This window comes from Aegilops tauschii, chromosome 5, assembly GCF_002575655.3.
Source record: "Aegilops tauschii subsp. strangulata cultivar AL8/78 chromosome 5, Aet v6.0, whole genome shotgun sequence".
Taxonomy (NCBI): Eukaryota; Viridiplantae; Streptophyta; class Magnoliopsida; order Poales; family Poaceae; genus Aegilops; species Aegilops tauschii.
Window position 1 is genome coordinate 315,439,282 of NC_053039.3, and position 25,707 is coordinate 315,464,988.

The 25,707-nt window shown below is 44.3% G+C and overlaps 1 pseudogene; it reads left to right on the forward strand.

Annotated features, from left to right (window-relative positions):
• Window positions 1-8,823: 8,823 nt before the first annotated feature.
• The window catches only part of LOC109783068 (disease resistance protein RPM1-like), a 294,136-nt pseudogene continuing 277,252 nt past the window's right edge, over window positions 8,824-25,707 (forward strand).

Consider the following 25,707-nt stretch of genomic DNA (forward strand, 5'->3'; position numbering starts at 1 on the left):
AAGAATTGTTACAGGCTATAGAATGGTAATTGATTTTAGAAAATTAAACAAAGCAACTAGAAAATATCATTACCCTTTGCCTTTTATTGATCAAATGCTTGAAAGATTATCTAAGCACACACACTTTTGCTTCCTTGATGGATATTCTGGCTTTTCACAAATACCTGTTTCTCAACCTAATCAAGAAAATACCACCTTTACTTGTCCTTTTGGAACCTATGCTTATAGACGTATTTATGCAATGCACCTGCTACCTTTCAAAGATGTATGACTGCTATATTCTACTCCCTCCGTTCCATAATGTAGTGCCTGTAGATTTTTAGAAAAGTCAAACCTCACAAACTTTGACCAAGTTTGTGGAGAAAAATATTTACATCTAGAGTGCGAAACATATATCACTAGATTCATCATAAGATGTAGTTTCACATTATATACTTTTGCAATTGTAGGTATAAATATTTTTCTCTACAAACTTGGTCAAAGTGTGCAAAGTTTGACTTCTCAGAAAATCTATAGGCACTACATTATGGAACGGAGGGAGTATGATTTTTGTGAAAAGATTGTTGAGGTTTTCATGGATGAATTTTCTGTTTATGGGAAGTCTTTTGATGATTGTTTAAGCAATCTTGATCGAGTTTTGTAGAGATGTGAACAAACAAATCTTGTCTTGAATTGGGAGAAGTGCCACTTTATGGTTAATGAAGGCATTGTCTTGGGTCATAAAATTTCTGAAAGAGGTATTGAAGTGGACAAAGCTCAGGTTGACGCAATTGAGAAAATGCCATGTCCTAAAGATATGAAAGGTACTCGTAGTTTCTTAGGTCATGCTGGTTTCTATAGGAGATTTATCAAAGACTTTTCTAAAATTTCTATGCCTCTCACTAGTCTTTTGCAAAAGGATATTCCTTTTGTTTTTGATGATGATTGTTTAGAAGCCTTTGAAACACTCAAGAAAGCCTTAATTTCTGCACCTATTGTTCAACCACCTGATTGGAACTTGCCTTTTGCACTTATGTGTGATGCTAGTGATTATGCTGTTGGTGCTGTTCTAGGACAAAGAGTTGATAATAAATTGAATGTTATTCACTATGCTAGTAAAACTCTAGACACTGCTCAAAGAATTATGCTACTACTGAAAAAGAAATCTTAGCAGTGGTGTTTGCTTGTGATAAATTCAGACCTTATATTGTTGATTCCAAAGTAATTGTTCACACAGACCATGCTGCTATTAAATATCTTATGGAAAAGAAAGATGCTAAACCTAGACTTATTCGTTGGGTTATCTTGTTACAAGAATTTGATTTACATATCATTGCTAGAAAAGGAGCTGAGAACCCCGTAGTTGATAACTTGTCTAGGCTTGAAAATGTGCTTGATGACCCACTACCTATTGATGATAGTTTTCCTGATGAGCAGTTAGCTGCAATAAATGTTGCTAATAGTACTCCTTGGTATGCTGAATATGCTAATTACATTGTTGCTAAATATTTGCCACCTAGCTTTACATACCAACAAAAGAAAAAAAATTCTTCTATGATTTAAGACATTACTTTTGGGATGACCCACATCTTTATAAAGGAGTAGATGGTATTATTAGACGTTGTGTACCTGAGCATGAATAGGGATAAATCCATTGGAAATGTCACTCCAAAGCTTATGGAGGGCATCATGCTGGAGATAGAACTACTCATAAGGTATTGCAGTCTGGATTTCATTGGCCTACTCTCTTCAAGGATGCCCGTAAGTACGTCTCATCTTGTGATGAATGTCAAAGAATAGGTAATATCGGTAAGCGACAAGAAATGCCTATGAATTATTCACTTGTTGTTGAACCATTTGATGTTTGGGGATTTGATTACATGGGACCTTTTCCTTCCTCTAATGGGTATACAAATATTTTGGTTGCTGTTGATTCTGTTACTAAATGGGTAGAAGGTATTCCAACTAGTAGTGTTGATCACAACACCTCTATTAAAATGCTTAAGGAAGTTATTTCCCAAGGTTTGGAGTCCCTAGATATTTAATGAATGATGGTGGTTCACACTTTATTCATGGTGCTTTTCGTAAAATGCTTGCCAAGTATGATGTTAACCATAGAATTGCATCACCCTATCATCCTCAGTCTAGCGGTCAAGTTGAACTTAGCAATAGAGAAATAAAATTAATTTTGCAAAAGACTATTAATAGGTCCAGGAAGAATTGATCTAAGAAATTAGATGATGCACTTTGGGCTTATAGAACAGCATATAAAAATCCTATGGGTATGTCTCCTTATAAAATGGTCTGTGGATAAGCTTGTCATTTGCCTCTTGAGTTAGAACATAAAGCATATTGGGCAGTTAAAGAACTCAATTATGATTTCAAACTTGCTGGGGAAAAGAGGTTATTTGATATTAGCTCACTAGATGAATGGAGAACCCAAGCTTATGAAAGTGCAAATTTATTCAAAGAGAAAGTTAAAAGATGGCATGACAAAAGAATCCAAAAGCATGAGTTTAAAGTCGGAGAAATATGTTCTTTTGTACAACTCTCGTTTTAGATTCTTTGCAGGAAAACTCCTCTCAAAATGGGAAGGTACATATGTTATCGAGGAGGTTTACCGGTCTGGAGCCATCAAAATAAATAATTCCGAAGGTACTACCCGAAGGTTGTCAATGGGCAACTAATAAAGCATTATATCTCACGTACGCCTATTAATGTTGAAAGTAATATTATCCAAACTTTGACACCGGAAGAACACATAAAATAGTCCTTTTGGAACACTCCAGAATCGTGAAAACAAGGAGGTACGTGATACGGTAAGTAAACGGACTCCGAAAAATCCGCAAAAATATTTTTTATCAGTTTTGGAATATTTAAGAATTTTTAAATAAAGAAACTTCCAGGAAGCCTCCCCTGGTGGGCACAAGACACCAGGGCGCGCCAGCCTGGCGCGCCCAGGTGGGTTGTGCCCACCTAGGACACCTTCCGGACTCCGTTTTTCTACCGCATACTTGTCCTCCAAGATAAAAAATCTATATATACTTCCCAAACCTGTTAACCACCGTATCGCAGAGAAATCCTCTATTCTCTTTTCTTGCTGTTTTCTGACAGATTGAACTAGAGCAACATGATGTCTTCCTCACCCTTCAACAATGGAGAAGGAGACATAAGGTTGGTTCAGGAAGATCTAAGGGGGGATGAAGCTGAAGAGGTTGCTATGGAGGAAGAAGAGGAAAGTCCCTTTGGGATTCACCCTACAGCCTCCGAGAGGGGTACACTAGCTGGCATCTCCACTCACCCTAATCCTCATCAAGCCATGGGATCATCGAACAATCAAGAGAGCCTGGAAGTGCAAGAAGATCTCCCACCGAGGAGGCCCTTACACAGGTTACACCATAACAATTTTCATAATTTGATTCACAATTATGGGTTCGAGAACACTCCTCGTAGGCACATACCGTCCAACTGGGACATATCTTGGCCAAGAAAAAACAGTGCAGGAACCAAACCGTGGGGCCCTGAGAATAAACACATAATGGCTGAGGTGAAGAAAAACAGTGAATTAATTCATCAAGCCCTTCGGGAGATTCAAGGTTTGAAGGATCTACTCATGGTTATATTGGAGAATACTACTACACCACCATCTTCACCACCAAAGGAGAACTGAGTATCGGGTATGGGCACTCCCCTTGGCTTCCGCCAAGCTTGGGGGAGGTGCCCCGGTATCGTATCATCCCACTATCTTTTGCTTTTACTTATCTTAGTTCGATCTTTTGCTTTAGAATAAGAGTTTAGTTTGATCCTTTATTCTTTGAGAGTTTGCTTAGTGATCTATCATTGTAATAGTGTGCAAGTTATATAATAAAGTTTAGTTTGAGTTTTTGCTTTCTTTACTATCATGTTGCAAATAAAGAAAAGAAATAAGAAAGGAAAAAGAGAAAGGAAATAAATAAAAGAAAGGAAATAAATCAATAAGATCATATACTAATCCTATGGTAGGTGATGGCACCACATAAGGAAAAGTATAAGTAGGAAATTTTATTAGAGATTGACAAACATAGAATTAGTCAATGATGCAACTCATGAAATAATTAATAAGGGAAGAGAAGATTCACATATAAATATACTATCCTAGAAATCTTTTGTGATTGTGAGCCCTCATCAAAATATTATATGCCAAAATTGTTGACGTTGGACAAGGAAGACAACTTAATGGTTTATGTTTGTTTATATTCACATAGAAGTCATATTGTCATAGATCCTTCAACATGTGGTGCTTGCCCCTATCTTTGCTAGCCAAAAATTCCGCACTAAGTAGAGATACTACTTGTGCATCCAAAAACCCTTAAACCCAAATCTTATTTTCAAGTGTCCACCATACCTACCTAGGGATTGAGCAAGATCCATCAAGTAAGTTGTCACCGGTGCAAAAAGGCAATAAAATTGCTTCTAAAAGTGTGAGATCAATTAGTGTAAGAGAAAATTGAGTGTTGTATGAACTTGGATGACAAAGAATAAAAGCGACAGACTACATAATAAAGGTTGTCATCTTAAGGGGCAATACAACGTGACGCTCTTTTGCACTAAGGGATTGAGCATACAAACAAATAAGTGCATGGCAACCTCTGCTTCCCTCTGCGAAGGGCCTATCTTTTTTACTTTTATGTATGTACTTTTATGCAAAGAGTCAAAGTTTTCCTTCTATTCCTTTTTATTTTTCTCCTTTGTCAAGAATCATGTGGTGAGGAAAGATCTAGGCACATATGTCCAGTTGAATATTGATAGCATGAGTTATTATTGTTGACATCACCCTTGAGGTGAATATGTTGGGAGGCGAAACTATAAGCCCCTATCTTTCTATGTGTCCGGTTGAAACATTTTGCTCATGTGTATGTGGTGAGTGTTAGCAATCATAGAAGACTATATGATGGTTGAGTATGTGGACTTGCCTAAAGGCTCCGACACGTGACCCTTTCTCAAAAGATGATGAATCGTAGTTGCAAAGTTGACTGAGAACATAGTTTATTGGTTTCTAATAGAGTTTTTGCTTTATAATTCGATTGTGTGATGAAGTATTACTTATTAATGAGAAGTGTATGATAAAAGTTCTATGATAAAAGTCTTATGTTTAAAGTTGTTGCTGTTATAATAATCAGCATGATGCTTCTATGTCCGTATTTTGTTTTTATCGACACCTCTTTCTCAAAGCATGTGGACATGTTTTTCGATTTCGGTTTTTGCTTGAGGACAAGCGAGGTCTAGGCTTGGGTGAATTGATACGTCCATTTTGCATCATGTTTTCTTACTGTTATTTATAATGTTTTATGCATAATAATGCTTTTTGGAGTAATTCTAATGCCTTCTCTCTCATAATTTGCAAGGTACACACAAAGAGGGACAATTTCGGCAGCTAGAAATCGGGACCAGGAAAAGCTACGTCATGCTACCTATTCTGCACAACTCCAAACAAGCTGAAACTTCACGGAGATTTTTATGGAGTATTTAAGAATTACTGGAGCAAATAACTACCAGAGGGGGCCCACCAAGTGGGCACAACTCAGCTAGGCGCGCCAGGGAGCCCAGGCGCGCCCTGGTGGGTTGTGCCCTCCTCGGCCCACCTCCGGTGCCCATCTTCTGGTATATAGGTCATTTTGACCTTGAAAAATAAATAAGGAGAGGACTTTCAGAATGGAGCGCCGCCGTCTCGAGGCGGAACTTGGGCAGGAGCACTTTTGCCCTCTGGCGGAGCGATTCCGCCGGAGGAACTTCCCTCCCGGAGGGGGAAATCATCGTCATCATCATCACCAACAACTCTCCCATATTGGGGAGGATAATCTCCATCAACATCTTCAACATCACCATCTCATCTCAAACCCTAGTTCATCTCTTGTGTTCAATCTTGTTACCGGAACTATAGATTGGTGCTTGTGGGTGACTAGTAGTGTTGATTATATCTTGTAGTTGATTACTATATGGTTTATTTGGTGGAAGATTATATGTTCAGATCCATTATGCTATTTAATACTCCTCTGATCATGAGCATGATTATTATTTGTGAGTAGTTACTGTCGGAGTAAATGACCACGGGTAGCCTCATCAGCCCCCATGGTATTTCAAGATATCGGGGCCGACTGCGCCCCTCACACCTCCCGGACGAATGACTGCCTTCTTGGGCCGGCTGGTCCAAGCGGCCGGCTTCTAGAAGGCGACAGAACCCAGAAGGCGGCCACGAGGGAGGCCGACTCCCAGAAGGCGGCCCCTCGTCCCCTCGAAGTTAGCACCTCATTACCACGACAAGACAGGGCATGCCTACAGTGCAGCCTGCCACCCCCGAATCCAGGGCAGATTGTTGCCACAGTGCGGTGTACCACGCGGACACCCTTTGCCCGGCGCGACACTGTTGCCACGCGGCCCATGACATCATCCACGCCAGAGGGAGCCATGCTCCCATGATAAGCGGTCAGTACGACCCGCAGGCGGCGGGCCCTACCTGTCCGAGAGCCACCAGAAGGCGGCGAACTCCGAGTAGACGACGCGGGGGTGGCCGACTCCTAGTAGGCGGCCCTCCCCCTCCATCGGAGTCTGTGCGCCATTAACCAGATTAGACGGGGTGTGGCTACAGTGAGCGCCCGCCAGGCGGCGGGACTGTAGCCACGCTCCCCCGACAAAGCCTCCATCATTAGGGGCAAGGCTACAGTACAGAGCAGCCGATACGATCCGCAGGCGGCGGGCCCTACCTGTCGGCCGAGAACACGGCAGTCGGCAAGACCCACCCGATGACGGGCCCCAGCAGCCGGCGGAGAAGCCGGCGACCAGAGACACTGACGGCCGGGTCCAACACCCGGACGGATTACCATTGTACCCCTCGGGGGTAGGCCTATATAACCCCCCAGGTCACCCATGCAGAGGGTTCACCACATTAGTCACCACACACCCACATAGAGAGTGTGAAGTAGGGCTAGCCTTGCTCTTCTTCCTCCTCTAGCCAAACAGCTCAAAGAGCAAGCTTGTAGCTACCTTGTTGAGATAGTGATCATGCGGAGACCCCGCAGAGCAAGACTAGGGGTGTTATCTCCTAGGATAGCCCTGAACCTGTGTAAGATTCGCAAGCGCATGCGGTCTCGCTCACTCCCGCTTCTAGAGCCCGACGACGTACTTTTGTCCCCATCCATGATAAGCCACCCCTGGCATATGTCGCACGATATCCCCGATAGTTACTTTTGTTATTAAGGTCATGGGAGAAATCATGTTGCAAGTAATCATGTGAATTTGATATGTGTTCGATATTTTGATAGTATGTATGTTGTGATTCCCTTAGTGGTGTCATGTGAACGTCGACTACATGACACTTCACCAGACTTGGGCCTAAGGGAATGCATTGTGGAGCAGCAATTAGATTATGGGTTGCGAGAGTGACAGAAGCTTAAACCCAGTTTATGCGCTATTCCGCAAGGGACCGATTTGATCCAAAAGTTTAATGCTATGGTTAGAATTTATTCCTAATACTTTTCTCGTAGTTGCGGATGCTTGCGGGAGGGTTAATCATAAGTAGGAGGGTTTTTCAAGTAAGAACAACACCTAAGCACCGGTCCACCCACATATCAAATTATCAAAGTAGCGAACACAAATTAAACCAACATGATGAAAGTGACTAGATGAAATTCCCGTGTACCCTCAAGAATGCTTTGCTTATCATAAGAGACCGTTTTGGCCTGTCCTTTGCCTCAAAAGGATTGGGCTACCTTGCTGCATATTTGCTATTATTATCGTTACTTGCTCGTTACAATTTATCTTGCTATCAAACTACTCTACTACTTACAATTTCAGCACTTGCAGACATTACCTTACTGAAAACTACTTGTCATTTCCTTCTGCTCCTCGTTGGGTTAGACACTCTTACTTATCAAAAAGAGCTACAGTTGATCCCCTATACTTGTGGGTCATCACAGGTGGCGATGTTTTGGAATGGGGAGGAGTCGTTGTCATCACTGTTACAGTCTGGCTGTTGGCGGCAATGGAAGACGGTGAATAGGAACTCTGGTGAGCCGTTGATATCCACTTAACTCATTTGATACCAACCGTCCATTTCCCAGAGGCTGAACTCTGTTTTGTTAGTGTTGCGCCCTTTAGTACAAGTGCCGTCTTCTTCAGTGAAGATGAAGAGGCTGTCAGGGTACTGACACTTTGACTCGCGTGTCGTGTGTTCAGCTTGGAGTTGAGCAGCCTTCTTCCTCCCCCTATTCCATGATTCGGTGCGCCCTGGTCCATGGAGATGCATCGCCTCTCGGAGACCTCACCAGAAAATTAGCCGCATAGCGGCGGCTTGGAGGTTGTCGAAGATAGCGGATCGACGGACGTGAGCTCTCTCCTCTCTCTCTCTGTTTTCTTGCTATATCTAACATCTTTCCTTAGCCTGAATATATATTGTTCTACACTGATGTTATTCATAGCACATCTAAATGGCTCTGATCATGTGAACAATTGGCTTCATAGCTATTAATAGTGACCAGCTGGACATCGACCTTTATTATTTTGAGCTTTGTTTGTCCTATCCGTAATCTGAATTTTGGTAACTTTCGTTACTGAATTCTGATAGGTTCATATTGTAGCCTGAAAGGTGTTCAGAACTTCAGACAGCTGAAAATTTGATATTGAACCATTAGAAAGCCAACATTTATATGATTGATCTGTTAAGTTAAAAATCATTTTGGAAGAAAAAACAAAGATAAATTATATCATTTCTATCTTCGAGCACTATAATCTCATGTTAAAGATGATCTGCAATTGACCTTCCATTATTACAGGAAGCAAGTTCCCAAGAACCACTCGCCGCTATTAGGCATGGTGGAAGGCATTGTTGCTTCACTGATGGTCAAGATGGGAGTGGCCTTAGCAAGTCAGGCGACAACATTTGGTGGATCCTGCATCGCTCATGAATTGACTGCTTTAAAAAGGATCTTCACTAAGATGGAGGAGATCAAGGATGAGCTGGAGTGCATGCAGTCCTTCTTACAGGTTTCTGAGATGCTCAGAGACCACGATGAAACAATGGCAACATTTGTTAGGAAGGTACACACACTTTCCTTGGGCATCGAGGATGTTGTTGATGAGTTCAGCTGCAAGTTCTGCGACGGTCATGGCGGAGCCGCTTCCAGAGCAATACGGAAGCTCAGGCGCATCTGGACATGGCACCGCCTTGCCTTTCAGCTTGTGCGGATCAAAGCCACGCTAAAAATTGCCATAGAAAGAGTTAAGATGTTCAACACAGAAGGAATTAGCAAGGTGCAATAACCTCAAGCAGAAGATAAAAAATTGGGACCATCATAATCTATCGGCCTTCTAACAGCAAATTGTCCGGTTGGTATTGAGCATAACAGGGACTTGCTAATTGGATGGCTAACAGATGAGATCCAGCAGAACATGGTGATCTCTGTGTGGGGCATGGGTGGAGTCGGAAAGACTACTCTTGTAACTCATGTTTACAACATTATCAAGCCAAGATTTGAAGACATGCATTCATTGCAGTTTCACAACACTGTAGGTCCGTTGATTTGCTAAGACAGATACTGAAAATTTTCAAAAACAAGGATCACATTGTAACACTATCTAAAGGCATCGATTCCATGGATCGTGAAAGCCTACTCGAGATTATGCGAAGTTATCTTCATAGTAGAAGATATGTCCTCATCTTGAATGGTCTATGGGATGCTAGTGTTTGGTTCAAAATCCGTGACGCGTTTGCTGGTGGAGATGGTTCCAGTAAGATAGTGCTTACTTCAAGGATCCATGACGTCGCATCACTAGCAAAAGACAAGTACATAATTGATTCGAGACTATTAGAAAGCCAACATTCATGGGATTTGTTTTGCAAAGAAGCAATTTGGAAAATGGAAGATAAAATTCGTCCTCGAGAACTGGAAGCATCAGGTCAGAAAATTGTAGAGAGTTGTGACGGCTTGCCAGTAGCTATTGTGTGCATAGGACGCCTCTTGTCCTTCAGAAGCCAGGCTTGTTATGAATGGGAGAAAGTGCAGAAAGATATTGAGTTGCAGCTAACGAGCAATTCAATCCTTGACATGAACCTCATTTTGAATGTTAGCTTGGAGGATCTGTCACACAATTTAAAGAACTGTTTCCTGTTCTGTAGTTTGTTCCTAGAGGTCTACAGGGTCAGAAGGCAGAAGCTGATCAGATTCTGGGTATCAGAGGGATTCATTAAAAGAAGTGAAACAAGAACAGAGGAAGAGATTGTCGAGGATTACCTGAATGAGCTAGTTAACCGGTGCCTGCTACAAGTTTCAAAGAGAAACTAATTTGGACGAGTACGTGAATTTCGAATGCATGATGTGGTCTGTGTTCTTGCTCTATCAAAATCGAAAGAGGAGATGTTTTCTGTTGTTGATGACTACTCAAAAATAACCTCTTTACTTGGCAAAGCACGAAGGATGTCAATTCAAAGTGTCGATTCTGCGCTTTCAAGACATGAGATGACACATGTGCGCTCGCTACTTGTACTTGACAAATGTGTCCCTATAGATGCTCTAAGTGCTTCACTCACATCACTCAAGTTGTTGTCAGTTTTGGACCTACATGGCATTCCAATAAAAATTATACCTGTTCAAGTGTTCAGCCTGTTTAATCTTTGACTTTTGGGTTTCCGAGGAACTAAAATTGATGTGCTACCTAAAGAACTAAAAATATTACAGAACTTAGAAGTATGAAAGTGCAACTAATCCCTAGGTGGTTTTGGTAATTCATAACAACATATAGCTCATTGAACTAATATCCTTTGAAGATAAATATTTCAGTATGTTCAATGATTAGCATGGCATGGACTAGAGATGTGGACCCCTCAAAATGCTAAGGACAAAGATTGGCAAAAGCTCAAGACTCTTCATCTTTATTTTAGTGATCCAAGATCACATTGAGTCCATAGAAAAGCCAACACTATTAAAAGGGGATGAGGTGTTGCTTAATGGCTTACTTGCTCAAATGCTTGGTGATATTGATCCAAAACCCTCAGCCACTTTCTCCATCCAAATATGTCCAAACCCAAAACTCCAACTTGGCCCCACCGATTCTTTCTACCTGGAGCCACCGAGCTTACTTGACATAGCCACTACCAGAAACCCTAACAGTTCGGTCTCACCGATACGAATCTCGGTTTCACCGAGATGGCCTTGCCAACTCTCTGTTACCAGTTGCAATTATTACGGTCTCACCGAAATAGCAATCGGTCTCACCGAGTTTGCTTGACAGATTCTCTGTGTTCTTATTGCTTCACTTTGGTCTCACTGAGTTGATGCAATCGGCGCCACCGAGATGATGTTTTCCCTAAGCCCTAGCACATCAGTCCCACCGAGTTGTTCCAGTCGGTCCCATCGAGATTCCTAACGTTAACATTTTTGAACTGATCGGTGTCACCGAGTTTAACCATTCATGGATGGGGCCCTCCATGGACTCGTGCAGCCGTTACCCTTTGTGGGTTGAAGTCTTCATCAACGTGGATGTACGATAGCACCACCTATCAGAACCACACCAAAAATCTCCATCTATCCATTGTGTTTGCCTTCTCGAAACCCTTCCCTTTACCTTCATATGCAATGTTTTACTTTCCGCTGCTATACTCTTAGAATTGCATGTGTAGGTTGATTGCTTGATTTGTGCTAATTGCTAAAATCTAACCACAACTAAAATTGGGAAATTGATAGATTTTTATTTGGTCAAGTAGTCTAATCACCCCCTATAGACATACTTCCGATCCTATAAGTGGTATCCGAGCTTTGGTCTACATTAGCCTTGATTTCCATAGCTTTTGTGATCATAGCCTTGGTTTCACAACCTAGGAGAGTATGGCGTCTAGCGAGGGAAATTACCACCGTAGAGGTCCTTACTTTGATGGTACAAATTTTGCTAGTTGGAAGCATAAGATGAAAATGCATATTCTTTGTCATAACCCCGTCGTTTGGGCCGTTGTTCGTATTGGCTTGCAAGGTGAATACTTTGAAGATGGAAAAGAACCAGATCGTGAAGCCACCACGGACAAATTGAAGATGTTGCAATACAATGCTCAAGCTTGCGATATTCTCTTCAATGGATTGTGCCCCGAAGAATTCAACAAAATCAGCCACCTTGAGAATGCAAAGGAAGTTTGGGATACTTTGGTTGATATGCACGAAGGTACCGAGTCCATCAAGGAATCCAAGTTGGACGTGCTTCAAAGTCAACTTGACAAGTTCAAGATGAAGGATGGTGAAGGAGTCGCTGAAATGTGCTTGCTCCCATCACAAATGAGATTGCCGGCTTAAGAAGTGAAGAGATGACCGACAAATTCATCATCAAGAAGATCCTTAGAGCCTTGGATGGAAAATATGATACCGTGTGCACTTTGATCCAAATGATGTTGATACGTCTCCTTCATATCTACTTTTCCTAATGCTTTTGCTCTTGTTTTGGACTCTAATTTGCATGATTTGGATGAAACTAACCCGGACTAACGTTGTTTTCAGCAGAACTACCATGGTGTTGTTTTTGTGCAGAAATAAAAGTTCTCGGAATTGGACGAAACTTATTGGAGAATTATTTCAGAATATATAAAAAATAATGGAACCAAGAACCACCGGAGGGGGTGCCCTGGCTGGCCACAATACACCAAGGCGCTCCACCCCCTCCAGGTGTGCCCTGGTGGGTTGTGGGGCCCTCGTGCCCCTGGCCCTATTTCCAGCACTATAAATTCCTATTTTTGGAGAAAAAATAGGAGAGGAAGTTTCATCGCGTTTCACGATACGGAGCCGCCACCACCTCCTTTTCTTCATCGGGACGCCAGATCTGGAGCCCGTTCGGGGTTCTGGAGAGGGGAATCTTCGGTCTTCGTCATCACCAACCCTCCTTCATCGCCAATTCCATGATGCTCCCCACCGGGAGTGAGTAATTCCTTCGTAGGCTCGCTGGTCGGTGAGGAGTTGGATGAGATTCATCATGTAATCGAGTTAGTTTTGTTAGGGCTTGATCCCTAGTATCCACTATGTTCTGAGATTGATGTTGCTATGACCTTGCTATGCTTAATGCTTGTCACTAGGGCCCGAGTGCCATGATTTCAGATCTGAAAAGTTTATGTTTTCACCATTATATATATGTTCTAGATCCGATCTTGCTAGTCATATGCACCTGGTACGTGTTATAATCTGTAAACCCTAGGGTGACAGTAATTGGGATACTTTCCGGTGATGATCGTAGTTTGAGGAGTTCATGTATTCACTATGTGTTAATGCTTTGTTCTGGTTCTCTATTAAAAGGAGGCCTTAATATCCCTTAGTTTCCTTATGGACCCCGCTAGCACGGCAGGGTAGGACAAAAGATGTCATGCAAGTTCTTTTCCATAAGCATGTATGACTATTTACGGAATACATGCCTACATTATATTTATGAACTGGAGCTAGTTCTGTGTTGCCCTAGGTTATGACTGTTATATGATGAATATCATCCAACGAATTCACCAATCCAATGCCTACGAGTTTTCCACATATTCTTCTTGCTAAGTTACTATTGCTATTGCTATTGTTCCAACTGCTACGAAACTGTTACTGCTGTTACCGTTACTACTATTACTATTACTACTGCTACCAAAACTATCATATTACTGTGCTACTGATCACTTTGCTCCAGATATTAAATCTCTAGGTGTGGTTGAATTGACAAGTCAACTGCTAATACTTGCGAATATTCTTTGGCTCCCCTTGTGTCAAATCTATAAATTTGGGTTGAATACTCTACCCTCGAAAACTGTTGCGATCGCCTATACTTATGTGTTATCAGATGCCCAATTACAAAGATCTCAAGCCCACGGAAGTCATTGGTAGAATTGTTGCTCATGAGATGTCACTCAAGGATAAGGATGAGCTCCACAAAAAGTCAAGTGGTGCTTACAAAGCGTCAAGTGATGCTCCTACAACATCATGTGAGAAGTAAGTCTCTAATGAAGAATTGAGCTTACTGGTGAAGAACATCAACAAATTCTACAAGAATAGAAGCAAAGAGAGAAGCATCAAGTCAAGGTCCTACAATGACAAAAGATCTTCTAGTCGTGATCGTAATTGCTATAATTGTGGAAGACCCGGACACTACTCCAATGAGTGTACGGCTCCCTACAAGGAAAGAGAAGACTCACCAAAAAGGAGGAGCAGAAGAGATGAATCACCTCCAAGAGAAAGAAGGAGTAGAGATGATCGTTATGAACGAAGACCCTCTCGTTGAAGCAAGGATTCGGAAAGGAAGGACAAGTCATCAAAGATCTACACAAGACGAAGACATCAAGCTCACGTTGGTGAAAGGGTATCCAGTTCTGACTCCGACAACTACTCCGAGGGAAGCTATCACTCCGACTCCACCTATACTCAAGTTGAAGGTGTTGTCGGTCTTGCACTAGTGATAACCCACGAGTATAGGGGATCACAACAGTTTTCGAGGGTAGAGTATTCCACCCAAATTTGTAGATTCGACACAAGGGGAGCCAAAGAATATTTGTAAGTATTAGCGGTTGAGTTGTCAATTCAACCACACCTGGAGATTAAATATCTGCTGCAAGATGATCAGTAGCACAGTAATATGATAGTTTTGATAGCAGTGGTAACGGTAGCAATAGTAACGGTAACAACAGAGATGATTTTGTAGCAAGTGTAGCAGTAACAGCAGTAGTAGTAACTGGGCAAGAACAATGTGTGGAAAAATCGTAGGCATTGGTTCGGTGAATTCATTGGATGATATTCATCATATAATAGTCATAACCTAGGGCGATACATAACTAGCTCCAGTTCATAAGTATAATGTAGGCATGTATTCCATAAATGGTCATACGCGCTTATGGAAAAGAACTTGTATGACATCTCTTGTCCTACCCTCCCGTGGTAGCAGGGTCCGTAAGGAAACTAAGGGATTAAGGCCTCCTTTTAATAGAGAACCGAAACAAAGCATTAACACATAGTGAATACATGAACTCCTCAAACTACGGTCATCACCGGAAAGTATCCCGATTATTGTCACCCCGGGGTTTACGGATCATAAACGTAGCAGGTGCATATAACTTGCAAGATCGGATCTAGAACATAGATATAATGGTGAAAACATAAATGGTTCAGATATGAAATCATGGCACTCAGGCCGTAGTGACAACCATTAAGCATATGGCAAAGTCATAGCAACATCAATCTCATAACATAGTGGACACTAGGGAACAAGCCCTAAGAAAACTAACTCGATTACATGATGAATCTCATCCAACTCCTCACCGACCAACGAACGAGCCTATGAAGGAATTACTCACTCCCGGTGGGAAGCATCATGGAATTGGCGATGAAGGAGGGTTGGTGATGACGAAGACCTAAGATTTCCCTCTCCGAATGTCACAGCCCTAGAAATCTGCTTGTAATTAGTGGCATTGCATCCATGCATCATTTTCAATTTCAATTAATCTTGTAATGGGGATGTTCAAACCCTAGCATCACTTGAATCAAACTAGGTCCAACTAAAATTTGCATTCAATGAAACCAGAATGTTCTTTATTGATATCTGGTATTTTTGGCAAGGGCTTTGATCCAAACCAAAAATAATGAACATTTTTAAGGAATTATTTTGGGCATTGAATTTAAATCAATATTGTATTTGGATTTGGTTTTATATTCTTAATATATGGAATATAATTTCAGATAACTCTGAAATAATTTATGTGCCTTTGGATAATCCCATTGTGCAATATAAAAATATTCAGAGGAATGTTGTCACTGTTTTTACATTTGTTCGAGTTAAAAAAACAGTGTCAAAAAGATTAAATAAAGGAAAACAGAACAAAAATTAAAATAGAGCAGAAGCCCACCTGGGCCACTTACCTGGTGCAGCCAGCTGGACGGCCCAGCCCACTGGCCGGAGCGGTTGTCTTCAACCTCTGCCAGTAGGCAGAGGCGTGTCGACGCCTGCGCGCCCGAGGCCTCCACCTCCTCCCTGCCTGCCTCACGCCTCCGAGACTCTCTCCCAGCGCCACGGATACGGCCACGACCCCCCCTCTCTGGAACTCCTCCCCTTCTCTGCTCTCTCTCCCGCGACCACCTGAGCTTAGCCCGTCGCCGCCGCTCACTGCCAACGCGCCCACCGAGCTCGCCCGACCTCCCTACCGTATCCCTAGGGTCCGCCGCGGCTCTGCACGTCGACGAGGAGAACCAAAACAAACCCGGGAGCCCCTCATCCCCGCCATCGCCGTCGTCCTCGTCCTCGGGAGCCGACCACCGCCTTCGTCGATTCACCAGCCACAGGACATCCCCGAGCAAGCCGAGCCCCTCTTCGTGATCACTGTGAGCTTCGCCGTCGTTTCCCCTTAACCCCGCGGCCTAGCGCTTGCTGTAGCCATCGTTTCCATCGGCGCCCGAACTCCGGCCGCCGCCTAGCTCGCTGCTGCCGTCACCACAGACCACCCCAGCCCCCTCTGCTTGCTCCATAAGATGCGTCGCACCGCCAGCTCGCCGTAGCCGCAAACTACGCGTGAAGCGGTGATCTGTAGCGCCGTGCCGAGCAACTCCGGCGAGTCCCCGTCGTTGCTGTGGTCGCCGGCGTCAACTGCTGACGTGGCGCCGGTTTAATTAGCACTAATGACCATACTAAACACCACTAGAGCCACTGCCATGTGGGCCCCAGTGCCTATTTATGTTAATTTAATTTCTGTTTAGATTAGTTTATAATCCAACGGGACCCACACGTCAGAGCTGACCGTGCTGACGTGGCTGTTGACCTGACCCCACATGTCTGTGACCCAGACAGCTCTGTGTCACTGACCAGTGGACCCCACTGGTCAGGTTTGACCTGGATGAGGTCAGTTGACCTGCTGACGTCACCCTGACACAATGCTGACGCGGTATTTGATTTCTGGATTTAAAATAATTCAGAAAATTCCAGAAAATAGTATAAACTTCAAAAAATCATAGAAAATAATCTATAACTCAGAATGAAATAAATTATATATGAAAAATGATCAAAAAATCCAAGGAATCTGAATATGGCATTTTCATGCATGTTTGAACAACTTAACCTCGCTGTTTAGTCCAAAACATGATAATCCACTATTTGAATTCATAGTTTGAATTTGAATTTGAACCTTGAGTTCAAATCAACCCAAACCTTTCTGTTACTAGTTGCATTAGCTCAAACCACAACATATTGCCATGTCATGATCATGCATCATATTGTTGCATTGCATTGATTGTGTCCTTCTCTGTTTGCCGGTAACCGTCCCCTCTCAGTAGACGATGCTCCGACGACGTGGTCGATGACACCGATGAAGAACTATAATATCTTCAGAAGTGCCAGGCAAGCAAAACCCCCTTGTCCATTCCGATACAAACCCACTCTCTCGCTCCTGCTCTCTTTTACTACATTAGGACAACAACGATTCATCTGTTACTTGCTGCGGTAGTTGAACCCCTTATCCTCTACATGACCTGTCATTGCCACAGTAAATAGATGAAACCCACTAGCATGAGTAGGAGTTGTTTGAGCCCTGATGTGCCTACTCATTGATGCTTGTTTGTTATGCCTGCTATTGCTTAGAGTTGTGTCAGGTCTGATTCATCGGGGATGAGTTGGAATGGTGATGAACATGTCCTACTGTGTGTGAGCTAAGTGTGTGAACACGATTTGGTAAAGGTAGCGGTGAGAGGCCATGTAGGAGTACATGGTGGGTTGTCTCATTGAAGCCGTCCTCAGGAACTGAGTTCTGTGTTTGTGATCCATGATACAGTTACAACCACGCATTGGGCCCGAAACCAATGGACCCTCTCGGCTTCTTAATCACCCTTGTCCTCTGTCCAGGAGTTGCAAGTAGTTTCTGGTGTTTGTAGTATGCTGGAGGCCGTGGGCAGCGCTGACCCGAGGGGTGGGCTGTGATGCGGTAGGCACGTGGCCGGGTATGCCGGGCGCCCGTTTGGTGTCATGGAACCCTGTGCACATCGTTCGGGGCCGTATGTGGAAACCTCGGCCGGACTCCCTGCGGATGGAACCTGAATAGGCGATAAACCTGGACTAGAGACTTGAGTGTTTAGGTAGGCTGTGGCCTACACCCACGTTGGGCTTCCGCTTGAAGGTTGCCGAGTACATGTCGTGTAAACGACGGTAAGTGGTGAGAGCGTGTGTGACGAAGTACACCCCTGCAGGGTTAATATGATCTATTCGAATAGCCGTGTCCGCGGTAAAGGACTTCTGGGTTGCCTATAACAGTTCATAGACAAGTGAAAGTGGATACTCTAAAATGCGCAAGATAACCGTGAGTGCTATGGATGGCGTTCTCGTAGGGAGACAGGAGCGGATCCATAGTGGAGTATTGATATGGTGAATATGTGGACTCGTGTGCGCCACCTCAAAAGAGTTACTTGCAGTCGTAGTTTAGGATAGCCACCGAGTCAAAGCTGGCTTGCTGCAGTTAAACTCCACCACCCCCTTTGTTGATACCGATGCAGATGCAGATAGTTCTGATGTAAGTCTTGCTGGGTACATTTGTACTCACGTTTGCTTATTTTATGTTTTGCAGAGAGACGTCGGTCTCGCTAGTAGTTCCGCGTGGACTTCGACGTTTAGCTTGTTACCTCAGCTACGATCTTGTGCCCTCGGCAGGATCAGTAGATAGTCAGGCTTCTCAGCCTTTTTCATTTATAGTTGTCTGTGCTCAGACATGTTAAGCTTCCACATGTGTTTGACTTGCATGCTCTGAATGCTGGGTCGAGAGACCCATGTTTGTAATATCTGGCTCTTCGGAGCCTAATGAATAAATACTCTGAGTCGTAGAGTCTAGTTGTGATGCCATGTTGTATTTGCACATAGCGAGCATATTGTGTGTATGATTGAAATGCTTGGTATGTGTGGGATCCGACAATCTAGTTGTTTATCCTTGGTAGCCTCTTTTATGGGGAAATGTAGTCTTGTGCTTCCACGAGCCATAGTAGTCCGCTACAGCCCGGTTCACCGGAGTCCTGCTAGCCCAGGCCGGCATGTGTTTCACTTCGTTCCTGTGTCTGTCCCTTCGGGGAAATGTCACGCGGTGACATCCGGAGTCCTGCCTAGCCTGCTACAGCCCGGGTTCCCGGAGTCCTGTTAGCCCAGTGCTACAGCCCGGATTCACACGCTGCTGACCGACACGTTCGTTGTTGATTCATGTATGCCTGTCCCCATACGTTAGTGCCACTTTGGGTTCACGACTAGCCATGTCGGCCCGGGTTCTCTGTCATATGGATGCTAGCGGCACTATCATATACGTGAGCCAAAAGGCGCAAACGGTCCCGGGCCATGGTAAGGCGACACCCGTGGGAATATCGTGCGTGAGGCCGCAAAGTGATATGAGGTGTTACAGGCTAGATCGGTGTGACTTAGAATCGGGGTCCTGATAGCATTGGCATTAGAGCCGGACTGCCTATAGGTGCGTTAAGCCAAACTGGTCGATGTCGAGTCTAGAAATGCTTTAGTTATATGTAGGGGAATTGATTGTGGGAGGGAACGTAAGGCTCTTTTACTCCTTTACCTTATGCCCTCTTATCTGAGTCATTCTCTTCTCATTCTACGTGGGTTAAGGACTAGGCTCTCTTCTCTCTATCAGGTTCACGTGTTACTAATCCATAGTAACTTATAGGATTGTTGGTTCCATGCTTCAGTTTAGTTTCTACTACTTTTAGTATGTTGTCGGTTGAACCAGAACCTTGATATGATGTTGTTGAGTGGTTTTGCAAACTGTTGTGAATGTCTCAAATCTTTTTCTGAGCATTTACAGCCGTTATGCTGTCCGATTTCTCCTAACAAAATTCTAATTCCTTTGCATCATTTCGTGCTTTCAGCTGGCCACCCGTTCCCAGAATCAAGTGGTTCGTCTGACTCGGTGCCTCGATGTACCTGGTCACACGGCCATGCTGGTACGAGTGATGATCAAGACAGGCTATCGGTGGTATCCTGAGTATACCGTCGAGGAGCAGTTTCGAGACTTTAATCAAAGCCAATATCTTTATATAGTCAGGATATACCCTTCCTACCCCGGAGCTACTGAACCCCTCCATTGCTCTTATGGACTTGGGGTTACCATCAAGATGTCCGTGCAGGACGCAGCTTACTCGACGATGACTATCATACGAGCCAGAACTGCCTTGCTTCGGAACACTGACTTCCGCTATATGCCAGCATCACTCCCTGGGGCACAAGGGTACTATCAGGCTATTTACTGTGACTCTACCCATGAGGATTCGCTACTCCGCACCACCGCCGAGATGCTTGAGGACAAGGACCGTGAGAATCGTGCCTTGCGAATGCAGCTCTTCAATGCTCGTTCTGATCACTGGGCCACTCTGACACGGTTTGCACCTGCCGTGCAGGCTGGGTATATGGACATGAGGGACTTGTACCCCGTGTGGTCTAATCTGCCAGATTGTATGGACTGGCGTGATATAGGAGGCATCACCCCTCCTCGTGGACCCGTCTGCGACCGTTTGTTGGACCAAGGCCACACCCGAGTCCTTATGGACCGCAAGCTCCACAGGACCGACTGTTTCCAGATGATCATGTTCAGCTCCCAGGACATGGTGGTGATTTCTATGAAAATTACTACGGAGACGTCTGAGTTGGTAGTAGTTTCACTAGTATTGTAACAGTTGTATCTTCCATAGTCCTGCGTGACTCGTGGGATACGACTTGGTGTGTATCACGTTCCGGAGGTGTAGAAAAATAATGTATACGAGCTTGGAATGCCACCGATGAGATGGAACGTCTTTCACTGTAGTTGTACTTTAGCCTGGGTTGTACTAAACTATGTACGGTGCGTATGACCGTTGGTATATATATGGCAGTTTCTATATTACCATGTCATACGGATGAACATCTCTGCATTCCGTGTTATCCATTACATGCCGCACTTCCTTGCCAAGATTTTGCCATCCTTGTCTAAACCGTTGTCTTGTTTTTCCTAGGATGGTCAACACCCGCAACAACCCTGCTGTCCAGGCGCAGGGTGAAGCCAGTGCAGCTAGGGATGAGAATCTGCCTCAACCGCCTTCTCTAGCCGAAGTTATGCTGGAGGCGGAAAGAAACAAGCGTGAGACCAACTGCTTGCTAGAGCGAATTGAGCAGAATACTGCACGTCATTAGAGGAACGACTTGGTGTCACTCAATGACTTTGTCAAGTTGTACGCACCGAAGTTTAACCATTCCATCGAGCCCCTCGATGCGGATGATTGGCTTCGCAGCATAACCCATAAGCTAGGTTCTGCCAACGTAGCCGAAGCTGATAAGGTTACCTACGCTGCCTATCACATTGAAGGCCCTGCTAGCCTTTGGTGGGAAAACTTTGAGGCTATGCGCCCGGCTGGCCAAATCACTACTTGGGCTGAATTCAACGAGGCTTTCTGTGAGCATCACATTCCGGAGGGTCTCATGGATCGTAAGCGGGAAGAATTCTGCAACTTCACCCAAGGCAGACTGACTGTGGATGCATACAACCGTGAGTTTGGAAATTTAGCACGCTATGCTCCTGAAGAGGTATCCACCAACGCCAAGAAGCAGGAAAGGTTCCGCAAGGGACTTAGCCCCGAGCTTTGCCGTGATCTTCGTCTGCACGAGTGCACCTCCTTCCAGAAGCTGGTCAATAAGGCCATCAGTGCTGAGACAGGTCAGACTGACTATGATTCTTCATGCAAGCACTCCCGTGACTTTGGCTCCTCATCTGGCTCTGGATCTCAGAAGTGCCGGGACTGGATTCCAAACACTACTCTGCCACCTAGGTTCACCCCGAGGCCATCCTTTGAGGCGCCTCGCCCCAACCAGCAGTATGCACCGCCCAAGGTCTATGGTGGCCCCGCTGCTAATGCTGCTCCACGCCCCAATGTTGTGACATGCTTCAAGTGTGGAGAAACGGGTCACTATCTGCGCGAGTGCCCCAGAACAACCCCAATCAACCTGGAAAGTCCGTTGGCCGTGGTAAGCCAGCAGGAAAGACTTACTACACCAAGCCAGCCACCACTGCACGTGGCCATGTCAACTATGTCTCAGCTAAAGAAACTCATGAGGACCCCAACGTCGTTCTTGGTACGCTCCTTGTTAATTGCCATCCGGCAACTGTTCTTTTTGATACTGGAGCATCTCATTCATTTATCTCTGAGAGCTATGCTCGATTGCACAACACCACATTTTGTGACATGACCACCTCCATGGTAATTCAAACCCCTGGTTCTAAATGGCAAACCTTTAGGATAAGCCATGGAAATGAAATTCTTGTCGACAGATTGGTCTTCCTTGCATCACTAATAGCTCTCAAGTCCTCGGACATAAACATCATCTTGGGTATGGACTGGATGTCAGCCCATTATGCTAAGATTGATTGCTCTACTAGAACTGTTCAACTCACCCATCCATCGGGCAGGACAGTCAATGTTATGACCCGAGTGTCTGAGCGTCAACTCTACTCCCTAAATGCCAACCCTCTTCCAGACCTTGAAGATATTCCGGTAATCCGTGACTTCCCGGATGTCTTTCCAGAAGAACTGCCAGGTATTCCACCTGACAGGGATGTCGAGTTCGTGATAGACCTTGTTCCAGGAACCGTCCCAATCTCTAGAAGACCCTATAAGATGGCACCCCTAGAACTAGCCGAGCTTAAGAAACAACTCGATGAGTCCTTGAAAAAGGGTTTCATCCGTCCTAGTTCTTCTCCGTGGGCTTGCCCCGTCCTCTTCGTCAAGAAGAAGGATGGAACGAATCGGATGGTTGTAGATTACCGACCTGTCAACTTGGTCACTATCAAGAACAAGTATCCGCTTCCCAGGATCAACGATCTGTATGATCAGCTTGGTGGATCCTCAGTCTTTTCTAAAATTGATTTGAGGTTGGGCTACCATCAAATCAAAATCAAGAACGGGGACATTCTTAAAACAGCCTTTGTTACTCGTTATGGCCAATACGAGTACACCGTCATGCCCTTCGGTTTAACCAATGCTCCAGCCACTTTATCTCGGTTAATGAACTCGATATTCATGGAGTATTTGGATAAATTTGTCATGGTATACCTCGATGATATACTCATCTACTCCAAGAATGAGGAAGAACATGCCGAGCATCTAAGGCTAGTATTGACGAAACTTCGAGAGCATCGCCTTTATGCCAAATTCTCCAATTGTGAATTCTGGTTGCCCGAAGTGACCTATCTAGGCCATGTAATCTCTGGTAAGGGTATTGCTATCAATCCCGAGCGAGTTCAAGCCGTCCTTGATTGGACTCCACCTGAAACGGTCAAGCAAGTTTGGAGTTTCCTTGGCTTAGCGAGCTACTGTCGCCGTTTCGTCGAGAATTTCTCCAAGGTTGCTAAACCTCTAACTGAACTCCTCAAGAAAGATAAAAAGTTTGAGTGGACCCCACAGTGCGAGTTCAGCTTTCAGGAACTGAAAAGACGCCTGACATCTGCTCCCGTACTTGTGCCACCAGATTTTTCTAAGGACTTTGTTATCTATAGCGACGCCTCGCGACAAGGACTAGGTTGCATACTCATGCAAGATCGTCATGTGATTGCCTACGCTTCCCGATAGTTGCGTCCACATGAGGATAACTATGCCACACATGATCTAGAGCTTGCAGCTGTAGTCCATGCACTCAAAACATGGCGACATTACCTTCTTGGTAATCGTTGCGAGATTTACACCGATCACCAAAGTCTGAAATACATCTTCACCCAACCGGATTTGAACCTCAGGCAAAGACGTTGGGTTGAGTTGATTACAGATTACGACTTAGGAATAACTTACACCCCGGGCAAAGCCAATGTCATGGCCGATGCGCTAAGTCGTAAATCTTATTGTAACAACTTGATGTTACAACAAAGTCAACCACTTCTCCACGAGGAATTCTGTAAGCTTAACCTTCACATTGTTCCTCGAGGATTCCTATCCACCCTGGTGGCGAAACCTACCCTTACGGATCATATCATAACCGCTCAGCGGTATGACAAGGGGATATCTCGGATCAAGGAGAACATTGCTAGCGGAGTTGCTACATGTTTCTCCGTGAATGATCAAGGTGTCATGTACTTCGGAAACCGCTTAGTGGTTCCCAAGAAGCGGCAACTACGGCAGTTGATCCTTAAGGAAGCTCATGAATCCCCTCTCACTATTCATCCCGGTAGTACTAAAATGTATCAAGACCTACGCTAGAGGTTTTGGTGGACTAGGATGAAGAGAGAAATTGCTCAATATATTGCTAATTGCGACGTCTGTCGTCGTGTTAAAGCAGAGCATCAACGGCCTGCTGGCACCCTTCAACCTTTGGCTATTCCTGAATGGAAATGGGATAAAATCGGTATGGATTTCATCACCGGATTTCCCAGGACCAAGAGAGGGAATAATGCTATCTTCGTTGTTGTCGATCGTCTTTCCAAAGTAGCCCACTTCCTACCTGTTCGTGAGAGTATAACCGCTAGCCAGCTAGCTGACTTGTACATCTCCCGAATAGTGTCTCTTCATGGTGTTCCATTGGAAATTAACTCAGACCGTGGAAGTCTCTTCACCTCTCAATTTTGGGAAAGTTTCCAAAATGCTATGGGAACTCGTCTCTCCTTTAGCACCACCTTCCACCCTCAATCAAGTGGTCAAGTAGAACGAGTCAATCAAATTCTGGAGGATAAGGTTCGAGCTTCTGTCATCTCTTTCGGTATGGATTGGGAGGAATGCCTTCCATTCGCCGAGTTCGCTTATAACAATAGTTATCAAAGTAGCTTGGGCAAAGCTCCTTACGAGGTTCTCTATGGACGAAAATGTCGAACGCCTCTTAACTGGTCAGAAACCGGGGAAAGACAACTCTTTGGCCCGGATATGATTCAGGAAGCAGAAGAGCAGGTTCGCATTATTCGTGAGAAATTGAAAACAGCCCAATCTCGTCAAAAGAGCCAATATGACCACAAACATAAGGCTATGACTTTTGAGGTTGACGAGAAGGCTTACTTTTGGGTTACTCCTTTGAAGGGAACCCATCGATTCGGTATCAAAGGCAAATTGGCTCCTCGTTACATTGGACCCTTTCGCATTCTTGCCAAACGAGGAGAAGTTGCCTACCAATTGGAACTACCTCCGCATCTTTCCAGAGTCCACGATGTCTTCCACGTTTCTCAACTCAGGCATTGCTTCGCGGATCCTATCCGTGGAGTGGACCACGAAACGCTTGATCTGCAAGATAACCTCACATATCGGGAATACCCCGTTCGTATCCTCGATCAAGCCGAGCGTACCACTCGACGCCAGAATATGAAGTTTCTCAAGGTTCAATGGTCACACCAATCCGAGAAAGGAGCTACTTGGGAAAGGGAGGATCGTCTTCGACTTGAGTACCCCACCTTCCTTCCAGAAGATCCTAAATCTCGGGACGAGATTCTTTTGAGTGGAGGTGAGTTGTCACATCCTAGCTAGTTCATGCATTAGAGTGTTGCATCATGTTTACTTTTTCCAGAAACTTGAAATGGGGATGACAGAAACCCCAGCACCCCCCCTGAAAAAAACTAGGGTTTACTAAAATTATTTTCAATGAACATGAAATGCCCTTCTAAAAAGTCCACCCTTTTTGTCTTGGGTTAGGACCTCTGACAAAATGGGTTCACAATTTTCTAGGACACATAAGGTCACTGGATTAATTCTTTATCTATTTGCATTTGGGCATTTAAATGCTATAAAATAATTCAAA